General features: G+C 43.4%; 1 long non-coding RNA gene across 1 annotated transcript in view; it reads right to left on the bottom strand.

The window, feature by feature from the left end:
- The window catches only part of LOC122795649, a 299,581-nt gene that overhangs the window by 84,452 nt on the left and 189,664 nt on the right, over positions 1-25,465 (bottom strand). Inside the window, exon 2 of the long non-coding RNA XR_006363842.1 lies at positions 24,592-24,665. This is a non-coding gene — a long non-coding RNA (uncharacterized LOC122795649). The remainder of the gene's footprint in view (positions 1-24,591; positions 24,666-25,465) is intronic.

Genomic DNA, 25,465 nt, shown 5'->3' with positions numbered 1-25,465 from the left:
AGCTGGTTTCCTCCCTGTATGTTTATGTACCACATCACTATGGTATTTGTCCATGAATATTTGTAGAGGGCCTGAAACCCAAAGTTAATTTAGAAATTTGAGACCATTTATTAGTGCCATTATTTACTTGACATTTACGTACTCAGTCTGTCTGAAGACTCTAAACGCCTACTCCCTTCCTCTTGGAAACAGATCAAGCAACGTCTGAGGCATCTATGGTTACAGACTGAAGAGTGCTGGAACGAAAAAGGCCCGAGTTGAGAGATAACTGGTGCACCTACCAGAGTAAATCCCTTTTTACCAAACTCAGTACTGAAATCTGAAATTATGTGGGGGTGCTGATGCTGGGCACAAACAGATCTGAGGAGAAGCAGAATGTTCCTCATGTGAAGTTTGGCCAAAGGAATCTTAAGAAATGCAGAGGTCAATGAATCCAAGAATCCTAAATATTCACTGGCAAATGTCAAGGACTGGTTGGAAAATATCAAAAAGTTCCTTGTAAAATTATTTTCTGTCCTGTGAAGAAAAGCCATAATGAGGGCTGTATCTAAACATCATCCCAGAAACACAATCATGTGATGGAATGAGGAAAGATTTTTGTTCGTATAAAATCCAAGATTGAGAAAATGTTGCCGACATAAGACAAAGATTCTTGAAAAGTTGTAAAAAAAGTCTACACAAACAAGGCAGTCATCTTAATATGGGAAACATGAATGCCCTGCTATTTGCAATGGATTACTGGTTTCAGGCTCTTTGTAAAAACCTTTGGAGCTGTAGACAAATGTAAACCAGACACAGAAAATCTTTAAAAAGGTCTGAAACTTTGAGAAGTGGAATATGATAAGCATATTTTAAACCCAGAGTTGCCAAAAAACCTGAGATGTGGAATGACAGGTAACAGGCCGTAGAGGGAACATGTTGAATTTTGGAACTTTCATGTGATGGTTTAGAAAAGAAAGGTCTCTGACGAGTCTACAAGTTCCACCTTTTTTAAACTATTATAATTACATTTAAGACACAGGTACACACACATCAATAAAAAACAAATCAAACTATATTAACATTTTTTCATTTACAATACATTACTTGTATGCTTTCTTTCTTTACAACAAATGTCATTCAATCCAACATTCACACATTGCACAACTCCTGCCTTTCCTTAAACTTCATTCCCTCCTGAATATTATTCTGTATGTATTGTTCCAATTCCATTTACTTCTATGTAACTTGCTACTCCCCCTTCCCAATGATCCCACATCTGGCTCTCATCTCTTTTAAAATATTCCTTACTTCAAACACAGTTGGTTTAGATTGTGATTTCCATTTTCTAGTAACTGCTTTTTTTTAGCAGTGAACAGAATTAAACTTGATAAACACATACTATGTTCTCGGCAATTCTGAGCCTGTCTCTCCCAGCTGAAAAAATAATTTCATCAGTTACAGCTATTTGTCCCCCCAATATTTCTGACAGAGTATTCTATAGGGGATTTTAAAAAGCTGGCAACTAACTATACTCCGAAAAAACATGTCCCTAGTTATCTTTCTTTCATATCACAACTCCCAACATCTAGTATCTACCCACAGAAAAATTCTTTGAAGTCTGCTTGGGGTATGAAAACTATGCCAACACTTCTACTCAAACATCCTAAACCTTCTGGACTTTTGTTGACTACCTGGGAGACATGCATATGCCTTCCTCTTCCCATTGTTCTCTTGCAAAATCCTTTCCTACTCTCCCTCTCTTCCCAATCTTTTCTAACCTCCTCTGATTATTTTTTATAGTTATCATGGAATACATGTCCTACTAATTATCCCTTTTTGACAGCATCTTCTGTTTTAGATTTGACCAAGAACTCTACCAGAGAAGATTTTCACTTAGGACTCCCGTATCACTTTCTCTTTGCCTACACTCTGTCATCAATTCCATGGTCAGAAGGCAGTCTCTAAGATGCAGTCCAAACAACTTATTGGCATCATCTCGCCATATTACCTTCCCTCTGTAGTCATTTGCTTCCAGTACATTGGTTCTCTTGCCAGCTTTCTCCAGTAAATGCCAGCCCTCTTCTGCCTACTTTCTGTAGCCCTACTTTCGGTCATCCCTATTGGCAAACTCTCCTATCTCCATTCCAGTGCTGGTTTAGTTCTCTAAATTCTTTCTGCAACTTATGAATATAATACTCTGTATGATGGTTATTCTCCTTAAGGATTTGCATCCAAAATTCAACAGTCTTATTTACTCAAACTCTCCTCCTGCTTCATCATGATCAATCATTTCTACTTTGAAAAATGACTTTCAGCTTGTTTTATGTATACGAACCTTATGGCTCTAAAATACCCCTTTAAATCAGATAATCCTAAAGCACTTTGTTTTACTGGGAGGATCAACTTATCCCATTTTACTCTTGCCCCCTTCTCCTCCTAGATTAATTCCTTTATCATTCACAACTTCTCCTCTGTTTGACAAAAAATATGCAGGACTTGAATATAAATTTGAAGGGAATAAAAACATTTTCATTACTTGTATCTTACTATCCATACCCATAAACAAATGCTTCCCGTTCCTCAGTTTTTGTATTATCTTCTGTTTAGTCTCTTCCCAGATATCTTTAGTTGCCAAACCCGAAGCCTGATGTGATATTGTGAGGTACTGCCAGCTGTATCAGAAGAATTGAGACATTGCATGTGTGGCATATGCCAGCATGATTTGCAGAAGTTTTGTAAAAAATCTTATGCCATTTGACTGTCACATTAACTTGTATAGATGCTTGCATTAAAAATGTACGTGTAAAAGTTGATTATGTTAAAAATGCTACAAGAGATTCTTAACAGATTTCTGAATGTGAACTGTGCCAGAGTCAGGTGACTAGATGTGATGTCATTCATTAACCAGCATAAGCTATGGTACCTTGCTGGCTAGGCTTACGTTGGCCCTTGGGCCGATAGCCTAGTACCTACCTATGAACCTATAAGGATGGAACCCTGGCAGCAGCAGTTTGTTTTATTTTTTCTTTGAAATCGGATATATAAAAGATTGGGTCTACTTCAGATGACCCAAGTTTCAGAACTTTAATAATCATATGGACAATGACCATATGACCAAAGTTTTGAAACCTCGATCATCAAATAAAAAAATAAATAAAAACAAGAAAAGTTTTATTTTTCACATTTTTGCAGGGAGCCAAGGCCCCCTGTACCTTCCACACCCCCTGCTATTAAATACACTAACTCAGAGATCGCACTCCAGTGAGGGAAATGGTAAATTTCTCTTTCCTTGTTACATGATGACCTCCATTCACAATGTTCAAAGTTTAAAAAATTCTATCATATGGTCATCAGTCATATGAAGTTTGAAGTTCTGAAACTCTGATAATCTGAAGTAGACCCAAAAAATCTATGTCAGTTATCACAGTTCAGTGGTGACTCAGTTGTTAGTTGTACAGTTCAGTATGTGCAATATCTCCTCTTGCCTTGTGGAAGTGAGCATCTCAGCAGTACATCTTGCCTTGCGATATTAAGCAAGCTAATTATGAACAGTTTCTCTTTAGTTTAGTTAGGAAAAGTAGCATAAGATTAGTTTAGTATTTCTTTTTCTGCATGCGAGATTCTATCCAACTGTGTTATTTTATATCTTCTGTGACTGAAAATTCTGATGTTTATTATAACTAAATATTTAACTGTTTTCTATTTTTATTATCCATTGTTAAATATTTTTATACCTGTTCATTGTGGCTGGTCTTTTAGTGAATATTTTTAATATCTTGAGAGTACCTGTGCATATTTCAGTGTCACTGTGGCCACTCCGAAAAGCCTTACGGCTTCGGTCACACTCTACCATTCATATATCAGTATTAACTTAACACAGTATAATTGATTACCCCTTGTAAGAGCCTTAGAGTATTTGGCTGGTGGTAGCTACCCTGCAATCTGGAGAGAGAGGGCACAGCTTGTGAAACTCTTGTCAGCCTTTCCCAGGGTGTGTGTGTGTGTGTGTGTGTGTGTGTGTGTGTGTGTGTGTGTGTGTGTGTGTGTGTGTGAAAAATCAGACATTCAAGTGTGTGCACTAGATACTTGGAACTGGGACACAGTGCTCCAAGGTGCGTCTTATTTGGGATCTGGAGAGACAGAGCGCAGTCCCAGTGTAGTGTGTTCCATGTGTGCTCTTGGGAAAAATTGTGTTAGATGCATACAGCTGTATTTGAAATGCTGTGTAAATCCATTTCTTTTTTTAGTGACAGTCTCTCAGAGGTGTGAGTGGTGTGGATTGAGACTCCTTGATTACTGGCTTGGGATAAAGAGGGGCTGTCATATATTGGTAGCAGCAGTGAGATATTAACTGATCTTCAGTGGCCTGTAAGCAGTTGTCAGTTAAGGTGCATGTACTCTCAACAGCCACAAGGTAAACATTCAGAGTTTCAGTTTCACAACCGTTTTATTTACTTTTGCTAGTTAGTTTAGTCAGGGAAAGCAAGCAAATATGTCAGCAGAAGATTATAGCAAGCTGACAAAGAATGAGTTGGCCAAGATGTGTGAAGGCAAAGGTCCAGTGCATGCCAACCTGACAAAAGAGGATATGATTTCAGCTTTAATCACAGCTGCAATACAGTCCAGCAACCAAGGAGATAGCAGTCTGGTGACTGGGATGTGCAGCCTTTGGAAACAAGACAGTTCACCTTTTACTCAAGGGACTTAAAAATCCATCTGGAGTTAAAGAGACTTGAACTAGAGACCGAAAAGAGACTGCGGCATTTGGAGGCTGAAGAAAAGGAGCAGCAGCGTCAGCATGAACTGGAGGCCAAACGTTTGGAGGCTGAATAAAAGAAGAAACAGCATCAGTGCGAACTGGAGGTCAAATGTTTGGTGACTGAAGAGAAACTGCAGTGTTTTGAGGCTGAGAAGCAGTATCAGCATGAAAATTAGATAATGACAATTCGGCAGGGTCATGGAGGTAATGGGGAAGGGATTAACTGAACCCCAGAAACAAAGATCAGTAAATTTCTTCCACAATTGAAAGATGACACTGATTTTGATAGTTTTACTCATATATTTGAAAGGGTATGTAAACAGTATGATGTTGACCAAGAGCTCTGGGTCCTGTTCCTGACTCCCTTACTCCATGGTATAGCTGTAAACTGCTGTTTCCAAATTGTCCGATACTGACTGTTCAAATTATGAAAAAGTAAAAAGTACAGTTTTGTACCTACCATAAATGTAGATGTTCGAGGGCTATTACAGCTGCAGTAATCACATATGGGTTTTCAGCCGGCAGGCGGTCCCTCGGTCGGCCGAATTCCAAAGTCTTGGTCCGGCGGTTGTTGTCCACTCTTCTGACGTCAGGAAGGCTAGAGTATAAAAGACACAGCCGACGCCATTTTCTTCAGTCTTTCTTGCCCCAGATGTCAGGTGCCCCCAAAAGGAAGGCAATACAAAAATAAGTCTAATACACAAAAGTAAGCAAATAAAACATAGCAGGATAACCCAGTCAGCAGGTATGAATAGTTATTCAAACCCCAAGGTCTTACCAAGTGGGGAAGGAGGGTGGGAAACCTGTACTGCAGCTGTAATAGCCCTCGAACATCTACATTTATGGTAGGTACAAAACTGTACTATGTTCATCGTGCATTACAGCTGCAGTAATCACATATGGGTAGAATCCCAAAGCTATGCATAGGGTGGTAGGTACTATACGGAAGTGGGTTGAGCTAGAATGCCCTGCAAAACTGCAGTAGCAAAGCCTGCTCTTGTTCTGGAGTATAAAGGCAGATGGTAGTGTTTTGTGAAGGTATGTACCGAACTCCAAGTGGCTGCCTCCAAGATATCTTTAGTAGGCACTCCTCTGAGGAAGGCTGTAGAGGTGGCTGTGGCCCTAGTGGAGTGGGATCTGATACCAGTAGGGACAAGTTTTCCATGATAGGAATAACAAAAGCGTATGCAGTGACCAATCCACTTGGAAATGGTCTGTTTAGTTACAGGTTTCCCTTGACCCCCCACAGCATAGGAAACTAGGAGTTGATCTGATTTTCTGAAGGATTTGGTTCTGTCCAAGTAATAACGTAGCTGCCTATGAATGTCTAAAGAGTGGAGCAGCCTTTCCCCTTTGTTATGAGGGTTAGGGTAGAAGGTAGGAAGGTGTATGGCCTGGTTTAAGGCTACCCTAGATACCACTTTAGGCATAAAGGAAGGGTTGGTACGCAGGGAAACCCTGTCCTGATGGAATATGAGGAATGGCTGCACCGCCATGAGGGCCTGTAACTCAGATACTCTACGAGCTGAAGTGATGGCCAGGAGAAAAGCTGTTTTCCAGGACAAATATTGTAAATCTGTTGAAGCAGCTGGTTCAAAGGGAGGCAATGTCAATTTTTCCAGTACATAGTTAAGGTCCCAAGCTGGCACTGGTTGTTTCCTTGGAGGTCTTATGTTCTTAGCCCCTCTGAGGAACTGTCGTAGGAGTGGGTGTGAGAATAAGGGAGGATCCATGTTGAATTCTGCAGAGATTGCTGAGGCATGTATTTTGATTGAGGAAAATGAAAGTCCATTGCTCAAAAGTTCAGCTAGGTACTGTAAAATCTGAGGTAGGTTCAATTTTCTAGGGTCCTGCCCTCGTTTTTCATTCCAACAGCAAAACCGCTTCCATTTTACGGAGTAAGCTTTTCTAGTAGATGGTCTTCTGGCCTCCAAAATGACATCCTGCACTTCTTTGGAGAGTAGTGTCTGATGTGATGTTAAGGAATTTTCCATGCAGCCAGGCTGAGAGTTTTCAGCTGACTGTGAAGGGTTTTGAAATTGTTCTGCGTCAGCAGTAGAGGAGTTAGAGGCAGGGGCCACGGAGGAGTGTGTGTTAGGCTCCTCAGGAGTGGATACCAGTGTTGTCTCGGCCAGTCTGGAGCAATCAGTATCATCCTCGGCTTGTCTGTTCTTACTTTCAAAAGTACCTTGGGCAGTAGAGGTAGTGGTGGGAATGCATAAACTGAGCGAGTTGTCCATGTGAAGGAAAGAGCGTCCACTTTCCAGGCCTTTGGGTGGAAGGTCCTCGAGCAAAATCTTTTTAATTGATGATTTCTGTGGGAGGCAAAAAGATCTATATCTGGCCTTCCCCACGCTTGAACAATCTCTGTGAATACGTGTGGATGTAGCTTCCATTCGTGAGGGTCTGTCATATGCCTGCTCAGAGTGTCTGCCAGTGTGTTTTCCATTCCTGGCAGGTACTGAGCCTGAAGCTCCATTTGTCTTTCCAGAGCTAGGTTCCAAAGAGTCATGGTTAGTCTGCACAAGGGGTATGAATGAGTTCCTCCTTGTTTGTTTATGTACCACATTACTGTGGTGTTGTCTGTTCTTATGAGCAGTTGTCCTGGATGCAGGAATTCTCTGAACGCTGAGATTGCATTTATTACTGCCAGCATTTCTTTTGATTGATGTGAAGGTGCTTTTCTTTTGGGGCAATCTGCCCTGAATGCACCAGTCCTTCATGTGCGCGCCCCAGGCGTAATCTGAAGCGTCTGTGGTTATGACTTGTGTAGCTTGAGGCTTGCAGAATGGGAGGCCTGTGTTTACTTGGCATGCTTGGGCCCACCATATGAATTCCTTTTGAAGACAGGGAATTATTGGAATCTCCGCTTCCAAGCTGTGACTGTGTTGAGACCATAGATTTTTTAGGTACCATTGAAGTTTCCTCATGTGCAGCTTTGCGCATGGGATTAGAAGAATGCAAGATGCCATGAATCCCAGAGCCTGCAGGATTTTCCTTGCAGTAAGCCTGGTACTTTTGCAAGCATTTTGAAGTAATGAGATAGTTGCCCTTGTTTTTCTGGTGTAAGGTAAGCCATCTGGGTGTTTGTGTCCAAGTTGGCACCCAGGAAGGTTATTTTCTGAGAGGGTGTTAGCTTTGATTTCTCCTTGTTGATGGTGTATCCCAGAGAAAGCAGTAAGCGTGTCACATATGCCAGGTGTTTCAGAAGTGTTTGCTGTCCGCTTGGATCAGGCAGTCGTCCAGATAAGGGTAAATTTGTATCCCTTGAAGTCTGCAGTATGCAATCACTGATGCCAGGCACTTGGTGAATACTCTGGGCAGTAGATAAGCTTCAAAGGGCAATGCAGAGAATTGATAGTGGTTTGAACCTGCAAGAAATCTGAGGTATCTTCTGCAACTTTGTCTGATTGGGACATGCAGGTATGCCTCCTTGAGATCCAATGTTACCAGCCAAAACCCCTTGCCCAGCATGGGAAGGAGTTGCTGTAATGTGAGCATCTTGAATTTTGGCACGAGAAGAAATGTGTTTAGAATGGATAAGTCCAGTATGGGTCTCCAGTCGCCTTTTCTTGGCACCAGAAAAAGCCTTGAATAAAAACCTTGTGCTTCTTGGTGCGTAGGTACCTTTTGTATAGCCCTCATGTTTAGGAGCTTTGCAATTTGTAGTTGTGCCTCTACCCTTTGATTTTGTGGTAGGTTTGGCATGCCTCTGATTTTTGGAAGAGTGTGAAAATGGAATTTGTAGCCTCTGTTTATTATGTCCAGAATCCATTTGTCTGTTGTGACAATATGCCAATTGTTTGCAAATAGTGCCAGTTTTCCTCCCAAAGGTGCTGCCAGTTGAATTTTGCTTGGCATGGAAATGAGGGAGTCATTGAGTCTGCTTCCTGTACTGCTGTGCACTGTCGTCACCACATCTTGGTGCTGGTGATTGCCATTGTCTGCCTCTGTAGAACCCTTGGGGTTGTCCTCTGCCCCTTCCGCGTCTGTATCTGCCTCTTTGGGTCTTGTCAGTGTTTGGAAAGGACCAGTTTTTTGAAGGCCAATTCCTGCTGAACCTTGGTGGCTGAACCTGTAAGAAAGCTTTGACAGTTTGCATAGATTTTGCTTTTTCTTCCATTTTACGTAATATATCCTCAGCATTAGCACCAAAAAGAACATCCTTATGTAAAGGTGCATCCAGAATTTTGCTTTCACCTGGTCTGGTAGATTTTGTTCCCTTAGCCATGCATGTCTGCGAATGACTGATCCGTAGCGGCCGATCTGCTGGAGGCCTCTAGGGCATCATAACCACATTGTAAGGTGTGCTTACCCACTTGTTCAGCACTATGCATCATATCCTGCAACTCTTTTAAATCTGGTTGTTCAGGCTGTGACATTTTGGTCTTTAATTGTGATAACAGGAATTGTTGATATTTAATCATATGAAACTGGCAGTTTAAGGCCCTCATGGCTAGGGTGGCCGAGGTGTAAACCTTCTTACCCCACCTTTCTAGAGATCTAGATTCCCTTTCCGCAGGAAGTGGATTCTTGGCCGTGGAGGCCTTAATTCCTTTAGGGCCTTGAGAAATAGTTTCAGGGTCTGCATTATGGCCTTTGTAGAGGAACTGATGAGAATTAGGTACTCTGTAATACCTATCCGGCTTAACTGGTGCAGGAGGCAGAGAATCAGGATTAAGGCAGGCCTCCGAGTAGACATCATCCAATACCTCCAAAACAGGAGGAATAGCCAAAGGTCTATGCTGAGGTAACCAGAGAAATTCCCTAAGCCTTTTCTTGGAGTCTGAAAAGTCTTGGCCTTCCCAGTGGAAGTGCTCTCTCAAAGAATGTAAGGTTTCCCCAAAGGAAAAATCCTCAGGGGGGGATACAGAAGGAATAGACTGCTCTGCATCCGAATCCTCGAAAGGGGAATAAGAGTGTTCTTCAGCATCAGAATGTTCTGATAAAATGGATTCTTGGTCAGAAGTAGGAGAATCCTCCTCTACTCTGGGTCTCTTGTCCGGAGGGGCCTGGGAGCCTCTGATAAGAGTGATAAGGTCTTCAGCCATTTTAAGCATGTGCTTCTTAGGCGTGGGCCCAGGTCTTGGGCCTTGTGTAGCAGGCCTAGTAAGTTGCTTGGCTGATTTGGCTTTAGTGAAGGCCTTGATAGAGAAAGATGATGAAGGCCTAAATACACCATGGGTGGATGTAGATCTATCCACATTGGTAGGCTCGGCATGAGCAGGGCTTCGTTGTAGTCTGGGAAAGGGCCGAAGAACCAGCGGTCTCGGTACAGAAGACCCCGCCGAGGGAGTGTCGTCGGTAGTCAGGGACTGCAAAGGCGTCTCACTGAGAACCGACCACGTGGAGCTTGTTTCGCGTGGTGTCGGTGGAGACCGGTTCTCGACTGGCGGTCCTTTCTTGCGTTTAGACATAGCGTAGTCAGAGTATCCGACGACATTTTATAATTAAACGCTTTACCAAAATAGTGCTGGGCGAACTCCGCCCGACGCTTGATAGTGCGTTTATTGAAGGTAGCACAAAAGCGGCAGCCCGAGACGTCGTGGTCTGGGCCCAAACAAGGTATGCAAAGGGAATGGAAATCCTTATGCGGTATTTGCTTCCCACAAGAAATACAATTATTAACTTTTTCTGACATCGGTCTGAGGCAAGAAAAGATTCCCCAACGGGGTACTTAGCTTTAATGAAGACTTCGGTTCCAAAATTTTTTTTTTTTTTTTTTTTTGTAATTCAGGAGCTGGCCGACCGGCACTTGCGAACTGCTTCCGCTTCGGGCACCGCACGGCAAAAAAGACTGAAGAAAATGGCGTCGGCTGTGTCTTATACTCTAGCCTTCCTGACGTCAGAAGAGTACGCGACAACAACCGACGCCGGACCAAGACTTTGGAATTCGGCCGACCGAGGGACCGCCTGCCGGCTGAAAACCCATATGTGATTACTGCAGCTGTAATGCACGATGAACATCAATGTTTGCTAGACTGTTTTAAGTTAACACCTGAAGCTTATAGAAAAAAGTTTCAGTTTCATGCACATAGATGCAAGGCAGATGAAAGTGTGTGTGATTATACTGCTGAGTTAAGCACTTATTTCCATAGGTAGGTGAGTGGATGTCAAGTCACCACTTTGAAAGCTTGGCAGACCTTTTGGTGAGGGAACAAACCTTTAGCACTTTGCCTGAGGACAAGCAAATCTGGTTGGCAGACAGAGAATGTAACTCTGCAGATGAGCTGGGGAGAAAAGGAGATCTCTACTTAGCAAGCAGGGCATCACTGCATAAAAAGGGGATACCCACTGCTGCACATGGATACAAGGGAACCCATGCTGGGCAGCCTAAATCACCTGAACAGAGTCTACCAGTAACAGGGGAAGCCACTAGTTCAGGTACATGGCCAGGATCAATGGTTAGATGCTTTAAAGGATAACCGCATCCACAGGCTCAAAAAACATGTTTATTTCATCATGGTTTGGTGTTTCCTACATTTTAACACCACTGTAGGACTACTTACAAGATTTTAAATATTTTTATACATCATTTCTGAGTCTGACCACATGGGGTCTGGCATCTTGAAATAATTCTGATTTTTTTTTAGTCTGTCCCATAATGCAGTGCTTGGCTGTAAAAAATTGTGTTATGTATGCCTATTTCATCCTGAAGCTCCTGTCACTGCATTGATTTTACATGCATAAAAATAACTGACAGAAAGACAGCAGTGTAAGTGACATTTCATGCCATTCAGTGATTACTTAAAACAAAAACAGTGCAAATGCCACAGAACAGACTTTCAACATGCTTTTTACTGCTGCCTTCTTTTTAGAATGGCCAAATTGCAGTGTTTTGTGAAGCCTGAAGTGTACTACTTTGACTCATCTCCAACCCCCCTTCACACCTAACTTCCCTAGCTGTCAAAGTGCTAAGGGTAATATGAGCTGTTACCACCTGTGATTGACAGCCCACAGCAGGAGACTTGACCCATGTGCTGTTTTCTTGTTCTAGCCTTTACTTTCTGTATGGGTAGGAAAAGGACCAGGCAGCTGTGGGCTTTTAGGACGGTCATGGAAATTTCAGTTTAGGGAAAGAATTAGCCAGAAAACTACCTGTATTCATAGGTGTTGATGACATCAATGAATTGGAGACTGCAGCAAGCTTTATCAGGGTGGGACAAAAGTTATTTGAAAGTGAAACCACCACAGTACAGTAAGGTACTGTTCTAGTGGAGAAAAACAGTCAATTTAAAATATTTTACATGCTGTTGTTTATTCATAGCAGGGACAATAAATAGGGAGAAAAAGGACAGAGAAGTTGAGCATTTAATAACAGAATCCCATTGCTGTCCTTTAAATGTTACCAGAGGGACCATGTAGCATACAAATGTCCACTGAAGCAAGGTGGGGAAGCCAGTATGTGGGAATCACCACCCATCAGTGGTAAGCTGTCTGGAAACAGAGGTACCAAACTATCACCGGATTTTGTATCCTATCTTAGTTGATGGAAGGCAGGACACTGCTAAGACAGAGACAGCCTCTGACAAAACCATTGTGAAGCCTGCAGTGGTTAAAGAAGAAAAATACTTGCTTGGGCAGTCCACACCAGTTAGAGCTCTAGGAGGGACCCCATTCCAAATACCCTTGAATAGGGTTCACCTTGACCTGGGTAGCTGTGTTTGAGGATATCCCTGCATATGTCATAATAGGGAATTATTTTGATAAGGTAGTACCTTGTGTGCATGCAGTTACGCTTGGAGACAGGCAGGCAGGTCCGGTAGCATAAGGACCCAGACAGCCCTCATGCCTGAAGCTGGGGCTGGTGATGTGGCTACTTCAGGGAGGGATCTACCCTAAAGCAGTGTGCCTGAAAGTGAGCAACAGCTGCTGGTAGGTACAGAAGTTCCCATGGACAGGGTGATTGCAAGGACAGAGGTAAGTGGTAGCACCCAGACTGACAAGCACGGCTATCAGAAGATACTAGGCTTCCTGTGGAAGGGGAGCTGGGAGAGGTTACAAAGACAGAATTGTGACAGGCTTAGCTTTTGGATTCTACCTTACGAGGCTCGAGGGAGATAGCTAAGGAGGCACCTGATGCTCAGGGAAAAGGGGATTCTGTATACTTGAACAAAGGGTTACTGTACAGAGTGTGGACTCCTGAGGGAAGACTAGAGGGTGATGTAATATGGCAGTTGGTAGTGCCCACAGCCTACCATCTGGCACCTCTAGCCATAGCCCATCACATTCCTTTTGCAGGTCATATGGGTATAAAGAGTACCAGGAGTCGTATTATGCAGAATTTTTATTGGCCTGGGATTGCAAGGGATGTAACAGGGTACTGCATGAACTGTGAGCAGTGCCAAAAACGTAGGCAAGGCAGGAGACAAGGCCACAGCTTTGCTGATGCCTATGCCTGTGATTGAGGAGCCATTTCAGAGGGTAGTTATGAATACTGTGGGGCCTCTGAGTACCCAAAGTTCCACAGGGGAAAGGTACATCCTGGTGGTACATTATCCTACCAGATACCCTGAGGCAGTGGCTCTGTCTTCCATTGAGGCACAGAAGGTAGCAAATGCTTTGTTAGAGATTTTCAGCAGAGTAGGTTTCACAAGAGAAATACTGACTGAGAGATGTGCGAATTTAATGTCAGACCTGCTGACTTGTCTGTGAAAGCACTGTGGGGTGAAACATCTTAAGACCACCCCCTACAATCCCCCCAACTAATGGCCTTGTGGAGAGCTTAAAATCTACACTAAAGACCATGCTACGGGCATTTGCAGACCAGTTTAGGAAAGAGTGGGACAAATATTTGCTCCATTTGATGTTGCATACAGAGTGGTACCCCAGGAATCCACAGGTTTTTCACCCTTTGAGTTATTGTATGGGCATATGATGAGTGGGAACGTGAGTGTGACTCCCACAAGGCATATGTTGCGGCACATGTCCTAAACCTCAGGAGAAGGCTTGGGGGTGCTCAAGGATTTGGCCCGGGAGAAACTGGCAGCAGCTTAACAGCAGAAAAAGGTTTAGTATGACATGAAGGCTCGAGCACGAGAGTATGCTGTGGGACAGCAGGTTATGGTGCTCACTCCTGTCAGATGCAATAAGCTACAGGCAGCTTGGGAGGGCTCTTTGAAGTGGTAAGGAAGGTCAATAATGTCAAATACATGTTAAACGTGCTAGGCAGGAGCGCAAATTGTACTATATTAACATAATGAAGCCCCAGCATGTCCAGACAGTCTTGGACAGACTGCAAAGGGCCGGGTTGACCATTACGCCCAGTAAGTGTCAAGTGGGTATAGCAAAGGTCTCTTACCTGGGACAAAGAGTAGGGAATGGTAAGATTAGGCCAGAATCTGCTAAGGTGGAAGCTATTCAGACCTGGCCTGCCCTATTACTAAAAAGCAAGTGAAGCCATTCTTGGGGAGAGTGGGGTAATACAGAAAGTGTCTTCCCAATTATAGTACAATAGCTGCTCCCCTCACAGACTTGACAAGGAAAAACAGGCCAGATAAATAGTGTGGACCCCAGCCTGCAAGTAGGCATTTCAAAAGCTTAAAGGGGCTTTAGGAGGACCTCTGTGTTAGCCAGTCCAGATTACAGCAATGCCAATACAGATGGATTCTCAAGATAGGGTATAGGTTAATACGCTCTCAAATAACCCCTTTCTCTCAAATAATATTTTTCCAGGGTCACTTGAAAAACTAGGCTGCGTCTTCAAGGGGGAGAGGTGACGTTGCGAGGTATTGCTAGCTGTATCAGGAGAAGTGAGACAGTGGATGTGTGAAATATACCAGCATGACTGGCTGAAGTTTTGTAAATAATCTTCTGCCATTTGACTGTCACATTAATTTGTACAGACGTTTACATTAAAATGTTTTTGTAAAAGTTGCTTATGTTAAAAAATGCTGCAGCAGAATTTTTAAGAGTTCTGAATGTGAACTGTGCCAAACTCAGGTGACTAGATGTGATGTCATTCCATAACCCGCTGAAGGACAGAACTCTGGCAACAGCAGTTTGTTTTTGTTTTTCTTTGGAATCTGATATATTAATGATCTATAGCAGTTACCACAGTTCAGCAGTGACTCAGCTGTTCAGACGTTGCTAGCTGTACAGTTCAGTGTGGAGTATCTCACCTTGCCTTGTGGAAATGAGCATCTCGGCAGTACATCTTGCCTTGCTATATTAACGGAGTTAATTAGGGACAGTTTCTCTTTAGTTTAGTTAGGAAAAGTACCGTGAGATTAGTTTAGTATTGTTTCTTTTTTCTGCATGTGAGATTCTGTTCACCTGCGTTATTTTATACTTCCTGACACTGAAAACTCTGTTTTATTGTAACTAAATATTAAGTATTTTCCTGTTTTCTATTTTTATTATCAATTATTAAATATTTTGACACCTCTTCATTGTGGCTGGTCTTTTAGTGAATATTTTTAATATCTTGAGAGTATCTATGCTTATTTTAGTGTCACTGTGGCCACTCCGAAAAGCCTGACTGCTTTAGTCACACCCTACCATTCATATCAGCACTAATTTGACACAGTATAATTAGTTACCCCTTGTAAGAGGCTTACAGTACTTGGTTGGTGGCAGCTACCCTGCAATCTGCTGAGAGGGGACACAGCTAGTGATACTTTGTCAACCTTTCCCAGGTGTGTGTGTGTGTGTGTGAATAATCAGATATTCAAGTGTGTGTGCCAGATACATGGAACTAGGACACAGTACTGCAAGGTGGGTCTTGTTTGTGATCTGAAAAGACAGAGTACAGCCCCAGTGGAGTGTGTTCCCTGTGTGCTCGAGGGAAACTCTGTTGGATGCAGAGCTGCATTTGAAGTACTGTGTAAATCCATTCCTTTTTTTTTTTTTTTTTTTTTTTTTTTTAAGTGACCACCTCTCACTAGTGTCAGTGGTGAGGATCGAGGCTCCTTGATTACTGGCTCAGGGCCTGTCACAGCTTTTTCATTCATACTCCTCAATACTTTTATCATACTGTCTTCTCCATAAATATGGGTATTACTCAAGTGTGTACATAATTTACAACTATAGCCTTTGTTTTATCTTCATTATTTTAACATCCTGAAAAGACATGAAACTCTCTCAAAATGTTTCACAGCACTGAAATATCCTTTTCTGGATTTATCAAGTACATATTATCACAAATAAAGCCAACTTTTCTTGATTACTATACCAACTGTTTCCTTGAATATCTTATTTTCTTTGCCAATGGCTCTAAATATAAAGCAAATAAAAGGGAAAGAACACCTCTGCTTGGTTTCTCTGTTCATGCAACTTACTGGCGAGGAACCCTTCCATATTCAATCTTGCCTCCAATCTTGAACACATCCTTCTAGTTAACCTTATTATTATATCAGGGAATGCAAATGTTTCCATTGCCCCACTCCTAAAATCCCATCTTACTCCACTGGATGGTTTCTCTGCATCAAGACCCACCAACAGCAATGGTATTTTCTTACATTCCGCTTCTTTCTGGATCATTATTCTATTAATGTTGTCAAATGGTTGCTTCCCCCCTCCACAAAACTACAGTGATCCAGATCTATCAATTTTGGCAACACCTTTGCCATTCCTTTTGCCAGACTAGACACAAATCATATAATCACTGTTTAAAATGGAAATGGGTCTATATGAAGCTGGGTATGATAGGGGTTTACCCTTTTTGGTTAATACAGCCACCACAGCCTTCCTTTTAAGATAATGGTGCTTCCCCTCTTTTTTAAAACACAATTGAACAAAATCTTCCCGATCTTTATCACTTTCTTCCTAACTTCCATGCTTCCATGTGAACACCATCTACTCCTGGATACTTCCCTGCAGATTGATCATACATTAGCATTTTTATCTCATCTGTGACAAAAGGAGATACTGCCAGCCCAGCTAGTTGGAATTTTGTAAATAATAATATGTCATTAGTGAATATCGAAATGATTTCTATAAGATGCTTGTGTTACAAATGTATTAGAACTTTTAGTTATGTACTCACCATAACTTCAGATGTTTGGGATCCATCTCGCCTACATTCTGACTGATGGGTTTGGAGCCGATCCTGCATCCCGACTTTCGAGCAAAGTCTCTTAAAGAGCAAAAGTCTCTTATTGGCTGGGAAAGCACTATATATCCCAGGATGCCTAGACACCAGTTAGTCCGCGATACATGCACACATGCATGCACCGCTTATATAACATTGACATAGATGATAATAGATAATACAGGAAGAAAGAAAACCGTTCCATCTCTTCTGATCTCAAGGGCAGGGGAGGAGGGTGGGTGTATATAGATGGCTAGGAGAGTACATCCAAACATCTGAAGTTATGGTGAGTACATAACTAAAAGATGTATCATGATCTATCTGCATACATTCTGACTGATGGGCTGCCCGTAGAAACACCCTAAATCCTGGGTGGCTCACTGGAAAACTGGAAACAGGATGCCGTGGAGAATGATGCCTGGCTCGTCTTTAGATGCCACATCAATTTATGGTGGGAAATGAGTGTGGTTGGAGTTGGACCAAGTAGCGAGTAATGAAATTAGCTGAAAGCCTGAGCTTGGATGGAATGGCAATAGAGGTAGCCATGTAGATGTGAGCTTTGACAGATTTGTGTAAGTAGTTTTTTGAAAGAGAATAAGCCTGAGTTATATGCAATCTCTGGATAGTTTTGGCAATGCCGGAGGATTGGTGAGGTTGACCCAGTTTATTATCCTATCTATCCTTGAGCGCAACTGCCTGTTTTTCAAGATTGTATGAGTCCTTGAACATCCAATGTAAGAAAAAGGTGGAAATTGCAACTGGTAAGGTTAATTCCGAAAGCTGACAGGAATTTTTACAAGAAAAACTGGTAGCTCTAAAGACTGTTGAGAACAAGATTAGAATCCGGCTGAAAAATCAAGTCACAGGTGTGGTTAAATGAAAACTGCTATCCCTGATGAAAAATCATGAAGTTCATTAACTATAGATAAGAAGGCAGTTCAAACCAAGACAGATATTTCCAACTCACACATGTAGCCCGGTTCAAGAACTCAATAGGGAAAGGCACGAAGCCATGAATCAAAAAGGATCAACGGAGGTGCAAGATGAAAACTGGAATCAAGAAAAGCATCTAGCATCAGGAGAAAGTTTACATTATTAACTGCTCATCATCTTCTTAAGTATGGGTCGTGGGGGGTGGAGATAGCTGCTAGTTGAACTTACTAATAAGAGAGACTGATAATCCTTGATTAAATTTAAATAGTAGAGACTGAAGACCTCTGGTATCGGAAGGAAGTATGGGTCTAAGCCTCTGAGTTGAGCCCAGATTGGGTCTAAGCCTTCCACTTGGAGTGATTCAATAGATTTGGGTGGTGGGTTTGTGGGCTGATGATAATATCTTGGTGGGCAATTTGTGACAAAGTAAGAAAGTGGAAAATAATTAGGAAGTGGTGGAGCCAAGCTGTTAATTTCAAGTGGTGAAGGGACTGGTCAAAGGTGAAACTAGGGAACCAGTTAGTCGAATTAGATCCAAGAAGGTCCGGAATCCGAGAATATTTCTGTAAGTTAAAGGGACCCATAAGGAATTAGGGCCAGGGAAAACAATTAGAATCATTGTGGACCCGGGACTGGAGAACTTTTAGAATGGAGAGGGAAGAAGCTTGGATGACTTTGGGGAAAGCAGAGCTGGGCTAGAAGGTTGGACTAGGCATCCAGCACTGTCTCCCCTTGTGGCGGGGTTTTGGAAAAGAATGTTGGGTCAAGGAGTTTAACAGGTGTTGCAAATGCTCTGGGTCTGATCCCCACCTGGTGAAAATCTGAGGCACTCCTGTTTGGTGAAAAACCACTGCGTGACTGTTGTTGAGGGTCCTGCTCGCGGGAGGAGCTAATACAGAGGATTTACCTGGAACTGGGGTGGCATTGGATTACGCTGGAATGCCCTGCGGATTGGCCACCCTCATGGCCTCTGAGCATTCACACACCCCTCTGGTCCCTCCTTGTTTGTTTAGATACCAGAAGGGCGTTTGATTGTCTGTGTGTGGACCCATTAGGCTTGTTGAGGAGAAAGACATGCCTTGAGTCCAGCGAATTGTAGGAGAAATTGTAGGGTGTGAAGTGGGAGTAATGATTGGATTTGAGCCAAGAAAAGAACCCCACCCGTCTGGGAGCAATGCGTTTGAAAAGGTGGTGCCCAGAGGTTATCCAAAGGTGGCCACGGGTACACCATTGGGGTCTTCCCTGATTCAGATTGGATGTAGAAGCCGCACTTCCCTTAGCAGTTTACTTGCGATCATCTTGGATGCTGGAGGTCCTGAGTATTGTCTGAAAAGACCATTATTAATAGATAATAGGGGAGATCTAATCCTCATGTTGTGAATTGTGCGGAGGAACTAGGAGAATGAATTTGCATGTGCCATCTTTGCAGAGGAATCCTGGCTGGGGCGGCTACGACGTTGTAAAGGGCTGGGGACTTGATCTTGCTGTGGGGGTATCCTTTTAGGAAGCAGGGGGTCGCAGTATCCTATGAATCTTGGTCTGTGAGAATGAAAGACAGACTTTGACTGTTGGGAATAATCCCTGCTTTGACCAGTTGAATGCAGGTGAAAGGCTGAGAAGGGAGAAAAGGTGGCTTATGTGAGTTCCTAGTAGTAGATGGGAAGTGGTGGCAGTCAGAGAAGGTGTCCAGATAGAGACACTTGGAATCGAGACTCCTCAGCAGAGCAGTCATGGGAAACACTAGGGATGTGAACACTGAGGGGGCTCCTCAGTGCTGCCAAGGCTACTGCCAAACATCCTGGGGGCGGCTCCCAGACTGAAGTGCAGATGACCAAAGGGTGCACTCTGAAAAATCGGTGTGAATGTAGGATACCTTGAAAGGATGATGCACATCCAATCATCCTATTTGAATGTGGGCTTGACGGACCATTTATGCTTGCTGACCATTCCAATGGGTCTCATGAGGACTGGAGAGGTTGCTGAGATCACTAATGGTACTCGCCTCCCCTGTCTTTTTGGCACTAAGTCCTGCCTTGAGTAATTCGGATCCGATCTGGCTTGGCACTACCGGTTGGATGACTCCTTTTCTAGCAGCCCGGGGTTTCTGCCGAGGGGGATTCCCTTTTGAAGGGTGGTGGGTCCGCCTCTTGCAACTTCAAGGGTGAAGTGTGAAGAATGAGTGTAACCTCGGGGTTAATCCGAAAATCCCATCTGTCTAGGGCGTGGGCTTTCAGGCTTTTGTAAAGCGGGCAAAAATCCACCGACCCATCCACACTGGCACAGCGGGCAATCAGTCATGGAGGCCGGGAGGCTGAACAGCCCACTGCTAGGACAGAATGGTCTCCCTCCCCTGCCCTCAGCCTGGTGGAGGCTGGCCGTCCAATTGAAAAATTTCCCAAGGCTCTCTGCCTGGAAGGGAATCTCTGCTGCCTTTGAGGAAAGCTTTTCCTAAAAGGGGAGGGACATCAGCTGGAAGGGAATCTTCCCATGCGAAGGCGAGAATTTCATCCCAGATGCTCCTCTGACGGGTAAAGTCTTTTAGGGATGGGAAAAGAGGTAAGAGTATGGAAAAAGGTTCTCCGGCCTCCGGACCCATCAAAGGCTGCAGGCAGCGGGTAGACTTGAAGGCCTCCTGAAATGGCCTAAGCAGACCAGGTTTGTCATAAGTAGGAAATAGGCAAGGATGACTTAATGACCCCAGTTAACGCATATGAAAGCCAAGCCTGTCGTGAGAGCTAACCTAAGGTAGCCAACTGAGATGAGAGGACGATGAGAGAATGCTCAGCCAGGTTATCTGCTGAGTAGTGAGAGCTGACAGATCCAGATCCCTAGGTAGTCTGGGTAGGAATGTGCCAAATAAGTCCAGATACCTCCCCTCTAAGGCCTCTGAACTCTGGGTCGCGCTTCCCGTACCCGGAGGGACTCCCTAGACTCCAAATTAGGAGGATGGGCCGGGCGATTGAAGCCTCTGCCACGTCCTGCTGAGGGCAGATGCCACCACCATGATCGGGCTAAAGCGCCTTTAGGTAGCAACTCCCACTGCCATGGGGCAGGCATCTACAGCCAGGCGAGGCACTGGTTCCACAGTATCTGGATGTTCCAGATAACCCAGGAGGCACTGGTTCCGGCTGTCCCGGCGGAGACACCCCTCGGCGGAGGGCGGGGCCCGAAGGCCTTGAGGAACAGCTCCTCCGAAGACGGAGGGAATGAGATTCCAGGAGAGGAGATACTTGAGGATCCCGGAAATGTCACTCAATGAGACCAGATTTAGTGGCGAGCCGCCTGACCCTCCATCATCAAGAGAATGTCGAGTGTAATAGACTCGCCGGGAGTCACGTGCTTTGGCAACTCTTCTCTTCCTTCAAGCTCCTCAGAGTCCCACTCGTAAGACCGCATTCGGGGAGAACCCCTGAGCCCTCCAAAGACCTCAGGAAAGAGGCTCAGGAGGCTAGAACCAGTGTCCGAAAGACCGACAGGAGGAGGCTCCAGGGGAATGTCCGATGTAAAACTGAGGCCATGGCCAAAGGTATGGCCAAGTCAAACCTCATAGCCAATTCCATGGCATGGAAGCCTGGGAAGGTCAGTGCGAGCCGGGCTCGAGGCAGGCGGAAGTCCCTTGTGGGCGCTCCCGGTCGCCCGCCGGGCCCGACCACGTGGTCGAGGCGTCACCCGAAGCCGGGAGAGAAGTCCTGTGCTAAACTCCGACCCGTGCCCGGCTAAGGTTACCTGAAACCCGGCGAACCCTAGAGTCTCCACTCCGTCCATCAGCACCGGGCCCGGCCGGCCAAGCGAAGCTGGCCCCGGACCTCGGACCAAATGGAATGGGCTATGGCTCCGAAGCACTCTGTCTGGGCGAGGAGTCTGTTATCTGGAATGACCTGAGGTCTTTGGAGCACCCCGTCTGCCGGGAAGGTGACATGCTTGATGACCTGGAAGAAGACCGAGCGGGTCAAAGTCTTTGCTCTCCAAGCGGCTAATTAGGGACCCGGGGACCCGGCAAGAATCGACTGGCCGGGTTATCGGCCCGAAGGAGTGTCCACCGCCGGTCGGGCCCGGTGCGAAGGGCCCAACCGACGAGGAAGATTTCTGGCCGGACAGGCTTCGCCAACTCAAGATCAGTCGAGCCGATGGTGACCCGCCTCACCGACCGGTACCGGGGAAGCTCTTCGGGAGCCGAGGAAAGCTGGAAGGTATCGAGCAGACCCGTTCTCCCCTCCGGCGCCCTCCGGATGGCACAGAGGAGGGAGGCTATGTCTTTGGCGAGGACAGTTCCGCTGAGGCTGGTGAAGGGCAGACCCTTTCTTTCTGCCAAGTCAGGAGGAAGCTAATGGGAGGCTAAATGAAGGTTTCCTTGGAATGGTTTTAAAATAAGTTTATTTTTCCGGGGAGAACAACCCCTCGAGGAAAAGCAGCGTGGAGCCGCGCTTCTACTTGACTCACAATTGATTGATTTAAAAACAATACACACAGAGAATGGTCATCTGTGGACGACATTTTTAAAACTGCACTTAGTTTTCTTCTTAATCCTACACAGGCCCTGGCAGCCAATGAATACATGACAAGAGAAATGAACTCTAGGATTGAAAAAAGAAAACTGCACTTTTTTTTACACAAAGACTGTACAACAGCCCTAAGTTTAAAAAAAATCTAGGAAGACAAAAAACGACCCAGAAAGACAATTGACTGACTTTTCAGGCTGTGACTATAAAGGGCCTCTAAACAGAAACAATTAAATAAAGACACAGAAGGGACCTGAAAGAACCGCTCATACACAAAGAGCGAATTAACCCAAAAAAACGGCTTTTTGTTGAAGTCTGTATGTTATGTGTACATCAAAATGCTTGTAGAGACGTGTGCCTTACTGGAAGAAAACAGAAATATACATGCACTATTGTAACTGTTTAAATGTATATATTTTAACAGTGGAAACTGGAATACAGGAGTTTAATTTCAGAAAAATAACTGAAATTAAATTATTTTATGGCTACGCAATAAGATTGTGTCTTTCAGTTTTCAGTGCAGCAAGAGACACAATGCCTGTTACTAGGAAACTTTCTGCACTGTCTTTAAGGTGAACGAATTACTAGTCTTGAAAGCATTAAGGAATGCAATTTTTATGACTTCCAGCATCTGCCAGAGATCTGAGGAGAAGCCCTTGTCTGTATATTTTACAGGTAGATGCTAAATACTGCCAGCTTCACCAATGGGAGTTTTGGTCTGGGGACTAGACGTCATATGGCAAGAAGTGATGTCATTTTGCAAGGTATCCCCAGCAGTAATATTTAAGATATTATTTTGAGAAGTCTCCTAATGAAACAGAGCATTCTGCATAGTCTTGGACCCGACAACAACTAGAAGCTCCATTCACCATATCTGCCTTGCTCTATTAGTAAGTTCTTAGGTTATAGTAATTCTCTTAGATTCTGTCAGGAATATTGTGAAGCTTAGTTTAGATATTTTTCTTTACTTGAGACTGTCCTGCAACATTGTTTTAAATATTTCCTGTGGTTTTGAACTCTGTTACTGTGAATATATATTCAGTATTGTCTTGCTCTTTTATTTATTATTAAACGTATTATTAAATATATTTTAACCTTTCATTGTGGCTGATCTGTGTAGAGGTATTTAAGTTTTGAGAGTACTTGCATGTTTATTTGGTGACACTATGTTGGCCACTAACAACAGCCTTGCTCTTGATCAAACTACCATTTGTATTAATATTAGTCTTACACAGTAAGATTGGACACCCTTTGTTAAGGGCCTTAAAGTAGCTGATAAGGAATGACTGGTGGCAGTAATAACTACCTTATAGTCTGGGTAGAAAGGGGCATAGCTAGTAAACCTGTGCCGGCCTTTTCCCAGGGGTGTGTGTGTGTGTGTGTGTGTGTGTGTGTGTGTGTGTGTGTGTGTGTGTGTGTGTGTCAGCTACTTGGGCAGGGACACAAAGCACTGGTTGGACAGAGAGGGTGCTGGAGGTCTTGGCTTGGTCACTCAGCTGAGATCTCAACTCTATAGCTGTGTCAATGGGGAGTCTTACTGGGGATTTAAAGAAAGAGGGAGAAACCAGCCTGAGAATGACTGTGGTCTCTGTGTGCTCTTAGGGGAAACTGCACTTGATGCAGTGAGTTGTATCTGGAATACTGTGTGTACCTGTCATCCTCCCAGTGAACCTCCCCCACTGTTGCCAGTAGTGAGGATTGAGTCTTCACATCATCTCCTCCTGCATTAGATCACTTCTGCACAAACAAAAGTTACACTGACAGTTGGAGGTCTCTCTACTGTGGTTATAACAAGATTAACAGTTGCTGGTATAATTAAAATAAGTATTTACTATATAATTACTTGCTTGATATAAAAGTACTATTATATCTAGTGGCTGACACACAAATATTGCAGTTATGAAGAGAAGTGTGTGCTGAACAACTCTGGTATTTTAACTTTTTTTTTTTCTCAACATTTATAGTTCCCAAGATATATACATTTGTATATTGGAAGGCTGTAAAACTACATTCTCAGTAACTTGGCTCAGGCGAAAGCTGCCCAGTCAGGGACTCTGCTGGTGTCAGGAGGTATGAGATTACACTGAGGCTACATGTTAGTGAATCAAAAACTCTAAACATTTGGAAAAATATTAAAAAAGCAGCAGCACAACAAGGCAGGCATTATCCTAGGAGGGGAACTTGCAGTTGCTTAAAAAGATGTATGGAAAGAGATTCAATTGTTAAAATACCACTGCAACAGTCCGCCCCAAGAGAGTTTAAGAATTTGCTTTTTTTGCTACTTAACATCTGTTGTACTGCATGACTATGTCTCAGCCATTGTAACATCTATGAAGTATGATCAACTACTGGTAACACTTCCTCCAGCAAAACCTAACAATACTTACATTTCTGGAGTTGCAGCAGATCATGTATGAGGATGTCTTCCAAAAGCAGCATCAGCCTTTCCTTGTTTTAGACCCTATCAAAAAAAAATTTGTTAACCTTTGTTCATATTTCCCTCTAAAATCAAAAGAAAACACAACCACCAACAAAACAAAACATGAAAAAACACTTCAATAAAGAAGTTGCAAAATGTTCTAAGAAAGGACAGTTCATTACATTTCACACATTAAAATTATTTACTTCCAGAGCATAATTTTCTATAAAACAGAATTAGTTTACTGGTTATGTTCTGAAGCAAGTGCAAGTAAACTCCTGAAGTTGGATGCAACCTCCTTAACATATATGATGCCAAATTATACAATCTTCGATGCAAAATGTACATATATACATACATACAAATATTTCAGGCATGGTCATTAATACCCTTCTAGCCTGCCAATATATCAAAAACAGTTGCTCCCATAATAAGTGTCCAGGCCGTTCTTAAAAATATCTAAACTAGCACTTGCTTTAATGTAATTTGGTAGTCTGTTCCATGCATCATCTACTTTCTCAGACAACCAATTAGTACACTTCTCATTCCTATACAATCTTCTACATAGGGTGTCTGATGATTCTCTAATACTTTTTGATAACCCCAAACATCCACAGAGGTAGTTGTCTCTAAATGCCATATATACCTGAACAAGATCGCCTCTTAAATAACTATACGAGACACAGCATACGTTCATATATTTTAGTCTTTCACAATTTAAATTTTCACATTCACTATGCCCTTGGTATATTTCCACTGTACTCTTTCCAGCTTACTCATGCTTGCTTTCTTATAAGGTTTCTGTATTGTTATTCCATACTCAAGTTTGGATCTAATGTAAT

Source organism: Protopterus annectens, chromosome 2.part2 (assembly GCF_019279795.1).
Source record: "Protopterus annectens isolate FY-2018-M chromosome 2.part2, PAN1.0, whole genome shotgun sequence".
Lineage (NCBI taxonomy): Eukaryota > Metazoa > Chordata > Ceratodontiformes > Protopteridae > Protopterus > Protopterus annectens.
This window is presented reverse-complemented; position numbering and strand designations above follow the sequence as displayed.